This window comes from Euphorbia lathyris, chromosome 6 (assembly GCF_963576675.1).
Source record: "Euphorbia lathyris chromosome 6, ddEupLath1.1, whole genome shotgun sequence".
In the NCBI taxonomy this organism is placed as follows: Eukaryota; Viridiplantae; Streptophyta; class Magnoliopsida; order Malpighiales; family Euphorbiaceae; genus Euphorbia; species Euphorbia lathyris.
Window position 1 is genome coordinate 7923141 of NC_088915.1, and position 14014 is coordinate 7937154.

Here is a 14014-nt window from a genome sequence, read left to right on the forward strand (position 1 = left end):
GTCTGGTCCAGACCCGTTCAAACCCGCACATGAAATGGGTTGGGCTTGAGATTTGTCTAAAAATCCTAAGTCCAGCTCAACCCGGCCCACCCTTATATTATATATTATGTTTTTATCATTTTGTTTTGTTGAAAAAGTAATTAACATTCCATATATTAAAAGTTGTTAGAGAGTATAACTCAATAAAATATAATGTGTATGATACATCATGTACAACACATGCAATTTCTTTTGAAATACAAAAACATATTGTTAATATTTCATAAAACAATATAAAAAAATATAAAAACAAGCCTATATTTAATTAAATTGCTTATTGTTATTTTATAAGAATCATAACTTAATTTTTTTAATGTAAAATAAATTAGCTGGGAGGCTGGACTGGGCTTGGGAATCAGTTTTCTTAATTTGGCCCAGCTCGGCCCGAGCCCAATGCAAATTTAGTACGGGTTGACTTCGGCTTGGACAAACTAATTACATGTTAAGCCCAGTTAGGCCCAGACTGAGCCCAGTCTGACCCAACCTATGAACAGATCTAATCCATACATCTTGGTGAATCGTTTGTTCAAAGCTAAATACTGCCCTAATGAGTCTTTTCTTTCTTCAAAAGACATTAACCCTAGTATCGTTTTGTAAAGAGTGTGGAGTTCTATTGAGGTCTTCAATCAAGGTTTATAGTGGAAAATTGGGAGGGAAAATAAGGTGTCTATTTGGAAGGATATGTGGCTTGCTAACGATTATAATCGGATGGTTACATCACGTGGTACTGAGGCAAATTGTAATGATATTGTGGGTTTCCTTTTTATCCAGGGTACAAGATTGTGGGACCGTGGCAAGGTCGAGAGTCGATTTAACAGTTCGGATGCGAATATCATTTGCAATATGGTGGCACCTTTCTCAGATAGGGATGATAGTCTTATTTGGCATTTTTCAAAGGATGGGTTATACTCATCAAAAGTTGGGTATCAGATTATTGAGTCTTTTCTAGCATGGTGCAAAGCCGAAAAGGATGGATAAATCTATGAAGTTTAGTCCTTCCCCCTAAATTAAAGTTTTTTCTTTGGATATTTGCTACTAAGGCACTGCCTACTCTAATTCACCTCATTGGAAAGTATGTTAATGTTCCTATTGGGTGCCTTCTTTATGCGAACAACGTTAAACACGATTGACATCTCTTTGTGGGATGTTCGTACATGAAGCAATGTTGGGAAGCAATTCAGTTACCATCTCCTTAAGCGGAATAGGAGCAAATCAAAGATTGGTTTATTGATCTTAGTGAAGCAACGAATTCAGAATTTCTATGTGTTTCGGTAGTGGTTCTCTAGTGCTATTCTGATCTAAGTGGTCCTATTCTCTGTCCCGTGTTAGGAAGAATTACTCTTCTTTTCATCCCAAATTCAAGAATACGCCCGATACGATTAATTGGTTTGTGTGCCTCTCTTATTACTTTTTTGTATTCCCCTATTCTTCGGATACAATTCAATCATTCTGATAACTCGGAGAAAAATCCTTGATCGGAGCACGTCCCTGTGAGGCGCCGTTGGGATCGGCCGGGGACACTCCGATGCCAAAGTCAGTAAGGAAGATCAAGAGAGCAAACTGAATTGACAAAGGGTAAGTAAAAGTGTACCTTGATAGCCTAGGGATGTAGGCTATATATAGCTAGGAAGTCGTAACCTTCAGCAACTAGAAGGTCTCCATTAATGCTCCATTAATGGCGTTTACTGGTTACCTTTAAGCTGGCGGTTACTGGTTACCTTTAACCTGGCGGTTAGCTAATTGATAGCTCATTAATGGTCTTTATGGCCGAGTCGGCGGTTAGCCGTTACTGTGATGAATCAAGTGAAAGAGGAGATTCGCCTCATAGGTTCGCCAGCGGATCTCACTGAGCTGAACCGTGGAGATCCGCCATCCGGTTCTTCTTGCGGCGTTCTCAAGGTGAATATCCCTTTTGGTCCTTGGGATAATATTCTGTCAGTAAGATGAATATCCCTTTTCGTATTCTTTGATCTGTCAAGGCGTATGTACGCTCTCATTGAGAGCTATGGCGGGTCTCCGCTACTCGCTCTCATCGGGCGTATCTCGTTATGGCGTATCTCGCCATGGTCCATGTGGCGTGGCATAATGCTAGAGACTCCTTTCTTTTCCTCATTATTTGCATATTCTCCCCTGCATTAATTATCATTAATTCCATATTAATCATGTATAAATATCTCTTTTAGAAGAAATAATGGTTTGCCATTATTTCTATTAATTTTCCCTTATTCTTTATTCAAGAATAATTTGGGTTGTTATCAGAAGCCCCCCCTAAAGGTATAAAAAGCTCTTTAGGGCTGTCTAAATGGTATTTTATTTTTCTATCTTGGAGGAAAGTGGACCCGCCCTAGATGGGGGATCATATATGGAAATGATGCGCCTTTTGGGGCTTCCTTATACGGGATCTTATGAACAAGATCCGTCCTATGTGGGATCATATATGGATGTGATGCACTTTTAGGGGTTTTTGCTTCTTCGTGGATAGGTGGCCAACCGTATCCATTGTTAGCCTCTAGGGGCTTCTTGAGAGTTATATTTCCTTTAGAAAGGAATAACCTGCCCTTTATGGGACCATTTGTTCCTACTCCATAGGATTATGATTCGCCTTTAGGGACTTATTTTCTTCAGTTCTGCCATATTGAGGAGAATGACCCGCCCTTAGGGATCAGTAAGAATGATCAGCCATTTAGGGACTTTTGTGCATTTTGTGGAGGCGAGACTTTGTTATTTCTATGATGAAGATGAGGATTCATTACTTTGATGAAAACGAGACTTCATTGTTTGGATAAAGACGAGGCTTCATTGATTGGATGAAGACGAGGCTTCATTGATTGGATGAAGACGAGGCTTCATTGATTGGATGAAGATGAGGCTTCATTGTTTGGAGATGAAGACGAGGCTTCATTGATTGGATGAAGACGAGGCTTCATTGATTGGATGAAGACGAGGCTTCATTGTTTGGAGATGAAGACGAGGCTTCATTACTTGGAGATGAAGACGAGGCTTCATTATTTGGAGATGAAGACGAGGCTTCATTACTTGGAGATGAAGACGAGGCTTCATTACTTGGAGATGAAGACGAGGCTTCATTACTTGGAGATGAAGACGAGGCTTCATTAGTTGGAGATGAAGACGGGGCTTCATTAGTTGGATGAACCCTTTGCTTTCCAGAACTATTTTACTAATTCATTATATCTTTTAGCAAGTAATTTTCTAGAATATGGTTTAGGATTTCTCCGATTGTTTAGGGTAGGTGGCCAGCCGTACCCCAATGTGTGAACCTTTGTGAAGGTTTAGAAGCCGTTCTATTCCTTCTAGAGGAAGTAAAGCTGCCTAGGGGATCAACTTGCTACCTATCTTTGAGGTGAAGCGATCCGCCCGTAGGACTTGTGAACCCTTCTTTGGGAAGGGAATGAGAGAGTGTAAAGTCCTTGCGTCCAAGGAATGTTTTAACTCTTTCTCGAATGGTGATCATCTAAAGATGGATCCGCCCATGAGAATGTTCTCCTATCTGTGAGGAGAAAGTTGAGGGTGTAATGATCTCATGTTTGAGATGATTTTAACCCGCTTTTGATGGTGGTCAATCCTTTTCCTGTCTTTGAGGAGAGAGTTGAGCTCATTTGAAAGCTCCTGAGGGTCTGTGCTTCTTATCTTTGTGGAAAGGGGATCCGCCCGTGATGGGATCAATTGTCCTATCTTTGAGGTAATTGATCCGCCTGTGGAACTTTTCATTCGCCAGCCACTGGGCGTATATCAGCACTAAAAGCTAGGCAAATGAATATAAGAAGTATGGCGAGAAAGAATAAATTATAAAATGTAGGATACTATAACAGTTTAATGCACATATAAGAATATGTAAAAATACTGATTTTTAGGCCCATGGTTCCGCCTTTTCCGAGCAACTAGAACCGCATCCTCAATGATGTTTAACTTATGAGTAATCACATCTGGGCTTACTCCTGTGGGGATCTCATTCTCCTATGTAAATATGCTTTCAGACTCAATGAGAACTTTTTTAACATCCTCTTTGATCTCAAGTTTTAATCCTTTGGCGATCCGCACCCGCTTTCCATCAGCAATAAGGAGCGTTTCTGTGTCGCCCAAAGCTGTAGTGACAAGTTAATATTTCTCACCTTCGTCCTCTTTGGATTGTGGGCGGATTGATAGTGACGCCGAGTATAAGTCTCTTTAGCCACCTTTTGGTTCCCGCTAATCATTACTCCTCCTTTGCTGGTGAGAATGTACATTGTCAGACGACGGATGAAAATTAGGGCTGCAACCTCTGGCCCTTGGTCTGGATAGTGTGACCCGTCACTCCAATGATATCAACAATGGTTGTTTCTATTTGGATCAGATCAACCTTTAGTTTGGCGAATGCACCTATGGTGATGACATTGCAAGAACTGCCCGTGTCTACCATTACTCGCTTCATTTCATCTCCCATCCTTCAATTGTCAACGCATCTGTATGTGGAGAGATTATTGGACCTATTTCTGCAAAAGGAGCAATGGAGGGATGTTTTATCCAGAGCGGGTATTTTTGCTTTTTCCACGGGTGTCTGATACACTGGTCCATCTGCTATGACACTAATGACACTTTTGAATTTATTTTTGGGATCTGTCTTCTGCTTGTCATCTTGTTATTTGTTATTCTGGACAAAGCTATCTAGTTTGCCAGCTCCCAGCAAGCTTCAGTGTGGTGGCCAACCAATGTGGTGGCCAACCTGTAGTACGCTTTGGCGTTTCTTCCAACGGTTACCTGCTCCCCTCCTTTGGGTTCGGGATATGTAATGTCCCGCTTATATTGAATCTTTTCTTTTATATTGTGGCAAGTTGGAAGCTTTAAACATTCTGTCCGCTTCGTACCCCAGGATCCGTGCTGTGAATGGCGAATTCATGTTAACTTGATGGCGTACCTTTCTGCATTGTTCTCTTGTCTATATAGAGCGACATGCACTCGCCTTTCAATCTCATCATTCGTGTGTTCAATGTTGAATCATGATGGTGAAGCCGGTTCTTGATCTTGATCTCGATCATGTTGAGGTTATGCTTGGAGATATGGTTTAACGCGGATGGATGTTGTCACAACCGTGGGAGCCATTTTATCTAGCTTCTGATATCTTGTCTCTGCATCCTTCAACATTTTGCTAACATAATAGATGGAGAACTGCTGACCTTCTTCTTCTTGAATAACCACGGTGCACATAGCTTTATCCATGACAGATTGATACAAATGCAGGTCTCCCCTTCAGATTGGTCTGCTCATCAAGGGTGGTTCTGCTAGGAATTGTTTTATACCTTGATATGCTTGTTGACAATCTTTCTAGTACGATGATCCGCCTGTTCAACCTCTGGATCTTTCTCACCCATAGTGGGGCTTTCATTTAGGCGCTCTTTTCACCTTTTTCCTCGCATGGCTTTTATTTTATCTGGATTTGCTCTAACTCCTTTTTGGCCAATGACATAGTCAAGGAATTTTTCTGAAGTGGCTCTGCATATACACTTCTTTGGATTGAGCTTTATTTTTCACATCAGTGTTTGCACTGGTTGTAGTATTAGCAACTCCCTTATACCTGTGGGTTAGCGCTGAAAGAACTCCAGAAGTGGGGCATACTCTGTCCATTATTAAAGGATTGTGGTAAGTCATAAAAACTATATTCACTTACCTTGGGGATCAATGGCTTGATCCATGGAACATACTTCATAGCAAAAGAATGTTTGCATTTGCCTTGTTGGCAAATATCATGTATGATGCAATTCTCTTTATGGAATTTTTAGTTCATCTTAGAATCAACTTAATAATTCCTTCACGTTGGTCCCTGACTCTAGAATGAACTTAGTCAAAGGATAAAACCGAGTAAATATTATATGTCAAACAAATTCATAATAGAATTTTAATCGTGATTGTTTTAATAATAATATCACGTATAACGGTCATAACCATAAAGATTGCTACTGCACACGAATATCATAATGAATTCTTAATAAATAACCATAATGAGAATGGTTTAAGAATAATGTCCTTTTGTATTTCAATGCGCATTAATATCCAAGATAACATATTTATTTTAAACGTCATAAAAGTTATGACATTCTATATTGGGTAAGATATCTTACATAGTTGCTATTTACTTGCAATTAATATTGTGCATCCATACATTAATGGCATTCAGAGATCATTAAAGTCTCATTTGAATGAGGTGTAATTAAAGAAAGGTATGTGATGATTTAATAATATAGTTATATATAAAATTACTCTTATATCATTTCATTTGTACGAATAAAATAAAAGAGAAAGGGTAATTTTGGAAGAAAAATACATGTACCATGATTCTCCTCCAATTTGGAGTGTAAGGAAAATTACTCAAAATCCACTCTCACCTACCTTCATATACAATCCTCCAATCTTTAAGGAATTCTCATGTATATCCTAAGAATTTTGCATAAATTAATGTTCTGATCTGAAACCGACACTTGCACTATTTTGTAGTTAGCTCAGGACATGAAAGTTTTGTTTATCCAATTTGGTAATTCGTCAGCCCATAATGGCCTTAATAGTTAGGGACAATTACAGGATAATTACAAATAGACTCAATATTTTCAAGTCTCTTGTGTTGGTAACAGGAATTCTAACAATGTCAAATAAATAGTTTTTTATATGAATAGACACATCCTTGTAAAAAAGGGAATGAAATAACTGTTTGACAAAACAATATTCAAAAATATGAATTTTTGATATTAAAAGTACTATATAGGAGAAAAGTCATATATAGATGGTGAATTGTACAAGGAAAAACCAAATATGATTTTTTTGTAATTTCTTCTAATAGTTATATGCATGTTCATCCAAAAGACCGACCAGATCAAAATCATTTGTAATTACATGAGCCCTTTTATGATATTTTAATATCAAATGACAAAATCACATTGAATGGATGATTTTTTTTTGTAAATCCCAAGATTACGGGTTTTATACATGCGTTTGTACTAATTCAATGATAATATCATATTACACTTGTCATGCATAAAAATATGAGGGCATAGTAAGCATGCAAGATTTAATGAAAGATTTGTGTTTATAACTTCATCTTTCACAGTTTATTAGATTTATCATAATAACATGTAATGATATTCATAGCACTTTATAAGAGTGAGGGATCTCAATTTTCTTTAATTAAAAATGGAATAAGAAAGGGGAGGAAACTTATCTTTTTCATCATAAAATTCCAGATTTAATGTAGAAAACTCTTTCCCACCAATATATGGAGAACTATATCTTTGGATAGATTTGTTGTACTGATTGAGCCAAAGTTTGAGATTGTGATTTCTATTCTGTTGACTCCATTGTTTTGTTCTTTGTGAAACTCTATACAATCAAGATTTTGTGATCTTCTGTTTGTTAGAGATCCACCTTCACCGCACCAATTGATAACTCGGAGAAAAATCCTTGATCGGAGCACGTCCCTGTGAGGCGCCGTTGGGATCGGCCGGGGACACTCCGATGCCAAAGTCAGTAAGGAAGATCAAGAGAGCAAACTGAATTGACAAAGGGTAAGTAAAAGTGTACCTTGATAGCCTAGGGATGTAGGCTATATATAGCTAGGAAGTCGTAACCTTCAGCAACTAGAAGGTCTCCATTAATGCTCCATTAATGGCGGTTACTAGTTACCTTTAAGCTGGCGGTTACTGGTTACCTTTAACCTGGCGGTTAGCTAATTGATAGCTCATTAATGGTCTTTATGGCCGAGTCGGCGGTTAGCCGTTACTGTGATGAATCAGGTGAAAGAGGAGATTCGCCTCATAGGTTCGCCAGCGGATCTCACTGAGCTGAACCGTGGAGATCCGCCATCCGGTTCTTCTTGCGGCGTTCTCAATGTGAATATCCATTTTGGTCCTTGGGATAATATTCTGTCAGTAAGATGAATATCCCTTTTCGTATTCTTTGATCCGTCAAGGCGTATGTACGCTCTCATTGAGAGCTATGGCGGGTCTCCGCTACTCGCTCTCATCGGGCGTATCTCGTTATGGCGTATCTCGCCATGGTCCACGTGGCGTGGCATAATACTATAGACTCCTTCCTTTTCCTCATTATTTGCATATTCTCCCCTGCATTAATTATCATTAATTCCACATTAATCATGTATAAATATCTCTTTTAGAAGGAATAATGGTTTGCCATTATTTCTATTAATTTTCCCTTATTCTTTATTCAAGAATAATTTGGGTTGTTATCACATTCTACGGCCAAATCTCAATTTATGGAAAGCCTTCGATGGCTTCCTTATGAGAACATCAATTTCTATTTGGGTATAGGGTATCTCTTTATTCTTCGTGACATTGACCACATTTCTGATCCCTATTTGCATTTCAGTGGGTTGGTCTGGTATGAGAAGTTATGGGAAAGAGTATATTACAACATCTCTAATTCGTGAATTTCTAATGATCGTCGTGTTCCGCATGCTGGATCCTCTACTATTCTATGTTCTTCCAGAAAGCGTGCTAATCCCTATATTGTGCGGAGCTGAGCATCTTCTATTCGCTGGAATTCTCAGCTTTGGTCGAAGTTGTATCGGAATCCCAACAACGGTATAAGAAGTTTAATGCAATTTTTACATGATTGGCAATAATGGCAAATGACCAATATTGAATCTGGGCTGACTGTGGATCAGAACAGTGAGTAGAGGCAGAATTGCTAGAGAAAACCAGTAGAAGGACAAGTGAATGCAATGTAGACTTAACTAATTTTCAGATCTTCTCTAGTTTTGGTGTGGGTATTATTCTACGTAATGTTTCTAACTTGTTATAGCTTGGTCTCGAATGGCTTGAAATGACCGATTCATGGCAGGGTACTTTTTTTCAAGTTTTTGGTTCGAAAACACGAGACGGGACTCGTAGGCAGGCGGTTCGAGTTTCCATCTGGCCAAAGGGCATGCGGTCACAAAAAATGCCCCAAAATTTTAAAAAGGGGTCGTTTTTTCTGTACGCCTCTCTATAGGGGGGCGAAATTGAAAAAATGCCTTTATCGAGTTACTGAACCATCTGATTATTGTTTTTACGTTAAATTTGTATTTATTTTTTTTATTAATTAACGTCAATTAGTGTAAATAATTAGAATATTAGTGTAAAGTTATTTGTCGAAGTATTAAAATTGATAGTAAATAAGAACGTAACTCAATTAGAGTAAATAATAATCGAATTAGAGTAAATAATAACAGAAATAATTAGAGTAAATAATAACGGAAATGATTATTGTAAATAACAAGTGACATTATTTGATTGGTTTGTCATTTTTCAGAGTTTTGAGATAGGTGGGAGTTCCGGACAGCGGGACACGATCAGGTGTGGTGTCACTGCCTCTGTTCGGAGGGACAGAGAGGCACTGAGGTAGCAGGAGGCACAGAGGCAGCCGAGGCAGCAGAGGCCTATTGAGCAGGCGAGACAGCACATTAGGGCTGTTGAGGAGGAGCACGCGGCTCGTGAGGAGCTCGTCAAAGTAAATTGGCTCGTATATTATACGGTTAGCAAGAATTTCATATGCAATACACGCTCTTACTCAACTATTTTGGTCGCCAAATATACGATCCGCCACAACACGGAACCCGCAATTAACATCACCTACCACATCGAGATATCCTTCAACAAATAGCTTAATTATTCCCAGGATTTTATCGGCATGGTAGTAATCTGAAATATCAGTTGTGCTACCATCTGTAGTATTAATAATATATTGAAGTTAATATTGTTAAACTATTCGTAAATGTGTATTACTGAATTAATATTACCAATTGTAGCAACATTCTAGACGGACGAAGAAGAGCTACGCCCACAACTCCGAGATAAACTGGACGACCGAGCATGTCCACCACCCCTCTCACGGTGCTCCCACACACTCGGCAGATGTTTGATTGATGTACTCCCCTTTGATCGTCCTCGTATTATGGTTTTCACATCCGGTTCACTGTAATTTGCTTGGTCCCGGTGAAGTTAATCGTGAATAAAAAGAGATAGGTTCTGCACAAATGTTTTGTCGCTTTTGTCGACCTCCTCAACTAGAGAGTGAAAGTACTGGTGATCCTCCGACCCATCATCATATCTGACGTTATCAGAAGTGTCAACATGACCAATGATAAGTGTCTTCCAAAATGTGTGGATACGTTCAACACTGATTGGATTAGCAGAATCTACTGCTTTTCTAATCTCGCATCTACAAGGAAGTCGATGAGTGATTCTCAACATACAACCACAACGTTCATACACTTCAACACTCAAACCTTTCATGCGCTCATACTCTTTACTAAGCAACTTCATACAATAGTGAGAAACTTTACACGTCAAATAGTTGAATGGAAATCCAAAGTAAAAGACTCATCTATGGTGTCTTGACTCCTCAAAATAATATCTGATAAGAATAAATAATAAGTCAAAATATATACTAACATACAAAATGTATACTAATAAATGTATACCTGATCGTAGTTAATTGAAACTCAATTTCCTTGTGAACCTTCATCCAAACTGTGTCGAGGGCTCCAGTGGAGGAGTTAAGTCATTGCTTTAATTGGGAGTGTTCACTCTTCACGCTACATGTAGTTCTGTTGCCAAAGTGTAGGATATTCTTCGTCCATGCAACAACGAACTTCTCCTTGTGAACTAACAACTTCCCCTCAACATAAGAGACAATTTGAGGATACCGTTTTATTGTATCCCTTATTCGCATCACATTTTTCTCATATTCCTCATTATTTGGGGCTTCCATAATTTTTTTCCACTTTCCGTTCTTGAATAATTATGCATAATCCTTATCTTTTCCCATTATTATGTACATCTTATCTTTTACATCCTTGTTGATATTCCAAGTACATAGCAAGTGAGGTGTTTGTGGGGAAATCTCCCTAATTGGCCTCATCAAACCCAACTCCCGATCAATGACAATATCCATCGGGTTCATATCAAACCCAATCAAATTTCTCAGCCTTTCCATCACCCAATGATATCTTGATTCCGTTTCACCTTTCATAATTGCATAAGCTATCTTGAAGTTGTTGTTACATGGAGCATCCCAACAATTTTGGAAAATGATATCTTGTACTTATTCTTTTTGTATGTTGAATCCATGTCAATGTACTAGTGGTAGGTTCAGAGTAATTCCACCGACTCTGGATGTGCCATAAACATATGCGTCAACACACCGGTATCCAGCTCGGTAATCGGCCAATGCGCATACTTGTTCTTGATAGCTAAATGGAAAAATTGACTCACCACGTCTCTACCCTCAAAACCAATCATCCTCAACCGATCTTTGTAGTTATACACATGTTTTCTAGTTGGGTTGTCCGTTGGATGCTTTTCCTGAAGTGCCGCCAAAATAGCACATGACTTTGCTTAAGCCGAACTCATGTCACGCACAATTTTTTTGGACACGGGACTAAGTCCGCTCATCTATTAATATCCCTTTAGATTAACAACCAATGGATGGTTGTGTATATCTTAATCCCTTGTGAAACCATGATCCCCCAACTGGTATAGCCTTGCAATTGTACGACTTTTAGGTGGAATTTACACTTCCACCCTTTTGTCTTGGTTTTCCTTCATAAAGCCTCATCCAAACTATTCAAAACTCATGTGTACCGTTCACCACGAGAACATCTCAAAAGCTTCTGCTTTCTCCTATGTTTATGCGAAGCAATAATCAGCTCGAAACCATGTTAAATGACAACTTTTTTGGCACACTCAATCGCTTCTGAACTTGTCTGAAAAATCATGTTACTAATGAAACGGCTACTGTAATCAATGCCGTCACCACCATAATCTTCTAATAGCACCTGAACATAAATGAAAATCATAATAATTGTTAAAAGTTCACTTAAAACGAGTAAAAGTCAAATAATCGGATAATTTTACAAGTTGGCATGTCCATATGCTCAGGCGGTCAAAAATAATGTCTGGCCATTGGCCAAGCGATCGAGAAAACCGTCGACCGCATGTCCAATGGCCAGGTGGTTTTCCCGAGCGCTAAGGGAAAAAACGTAATTTTGTACAAAAAAAAATTTACTTCGTCCTCAAAATCGTTCATTTCCGGGGTTCTCGAGTTCAAACTCATTAATTATTTTTAGAATTTCAGTTTTGATTGAAAGAGAGAAACAATTCTCAGTTTTTAAACGAAATATATGACAAGAGCAAAATTGTCAATATAAGATCGGTAACTAGTAAAATGGGTGCGGTAAATAGCAACACTCTAAATTTTTGAAGTGTTATTAAAGTCATTAAACACAGTAAATTAGGTGAAGTATGGCAATGTACTCTATACATCTTAACCGATCAATCTATCATCAAAAATCATAGGACTAATACTTCATGAGTTTCCTAACCCATCAATCTCTCGTAAAAAAAATCATAGGACTAATACATCACCAGTTCCCTAAACTTGTCCATAATAGTAGATTGGCTCCCTAAATTTTACAAGTGTCTCACCAACTTCTTGAACTTGATTATTTCGTATCACTAACTCCTTGAACTTATTCATAAAAGTAGATTAGCTCCTTTAACTTTATAAGTGTCTCAGTAACTCCCTAAACTTGCTTATTTTATAACAACTTAATGCAAAAACCTATTAAATCTAAATTCTAAAAATACATTTTCATCTATTGGAGAGGTAATTTTTCTCTTCTCCTACCTTTCAACCTATTATAAGAGTTAGTGTTGTAGGTTTGAGAGATCAAATTAATGAGGATTTAGAGTTAATATTATGGCTTTTGTATTGAGTTATTATCGAATAAGCAAGTTTAGGAAGTTGGTGAGACATTTATAAAATTCAGGAAGCTAATCTTCTTTTATTGACAAGTTCAAAGAGTTGGTGATACGAAATAATCAAGCTCAAGGTGCTGGTGACTTGTAAAATTTAGGGAGCCAAACTACTATTATGAACAAGTTCAGAAAGTTGGTGATGATGTATTAAGCTAAAATCATACCTATCGTGTATACCTCAAAGCAAACGTATGTATTCTCATACACTTACTTTACCTTTCTCTTTCTCGTTCAAACAACAAGACGCTAGGATGTCAGAAGAAACCCTTCATGATTGTGTTCCAGAATATCACAACTCCTAAAAGTAATATCCTTTGTTGAATTTATTATACATGCCAATAATGCCTAAACCCCTGCTTATACATGCCAGTAATGCCTAAACCCCTGCTTAAGGAGGTATAGTCGTGAGATATGGCACAATAATGCCTAAACCCCGCTTAAGGCGAAAGCGAGGTATAGCTGCGAGATATGATGGTTGCGAGCGAGCAGTCCTAGAAAAAAAAGGGACCGGAGAAGGGAGTGACCCTGGGTTTCAAGTAATAGGCTTAATACATCATTTGCCCCCTGTCCAAAAAGTTTGATTGGCCCCGTGAACTTTCAAAGTGTTCTGATAGCTCCTTCAACTTACATAAAATGTTCAGTTAGCCTTCTAAACTTGCGTAAAATGTAATCAATTGATCATTCGATTGCAAAAAAAAAAATGAGTTAAATGCGGAAGAATGATTGCATGTGTCTTAAAAAAAAGACCAAGATCAGGATATGCAGTTCTAATATTAGAGAAGATAAGTTTTATATTTGAACAAATAATTTCATTTTTAATCTATTTTTTAATTATGTAATAACATTCTAAGATGCGTGTAATACATCTTCCGCATTTAACTCGTTTTTTAACAACCAAGTGATCAATCGATTACATTTTACGTAAGTTCAGAAAGCTAACTGAACATTTTATGCAAGTTGAGGGGACTATCGGAATACTTTGAAAGTTGAGGGAGTCAATCAAACTTTTTAGACAAGTTTAGGGAGAAAATGATATATTAAACCAAAAGGACATCAACTAAAGAAGTCGGGCAGAAAAAACAATCGAATGTGCAAGTTTCACTAAAATGAAGGGCATAACTATTAGCCAACAACTACTAACAACTGCCAATTATGCATGGAAAAAATGGCACAAA

General features: G+C 38.0%; 1 pseudogene; it reads left to right on the plus strand.

Annotated features, from left to right (window-relative positions):
• The first annotated feature begins 720 nt into the window (after positions 1–720).
• On the plus strand, positions 721–9423 carry LOC136233596 (NADH-ubiquinone oxidoreductase chain 4-like; annotated as a pseudogene).
• The last annotated feature ends 4591 nt before the right edge of the window (positions 9424–14014 follow it).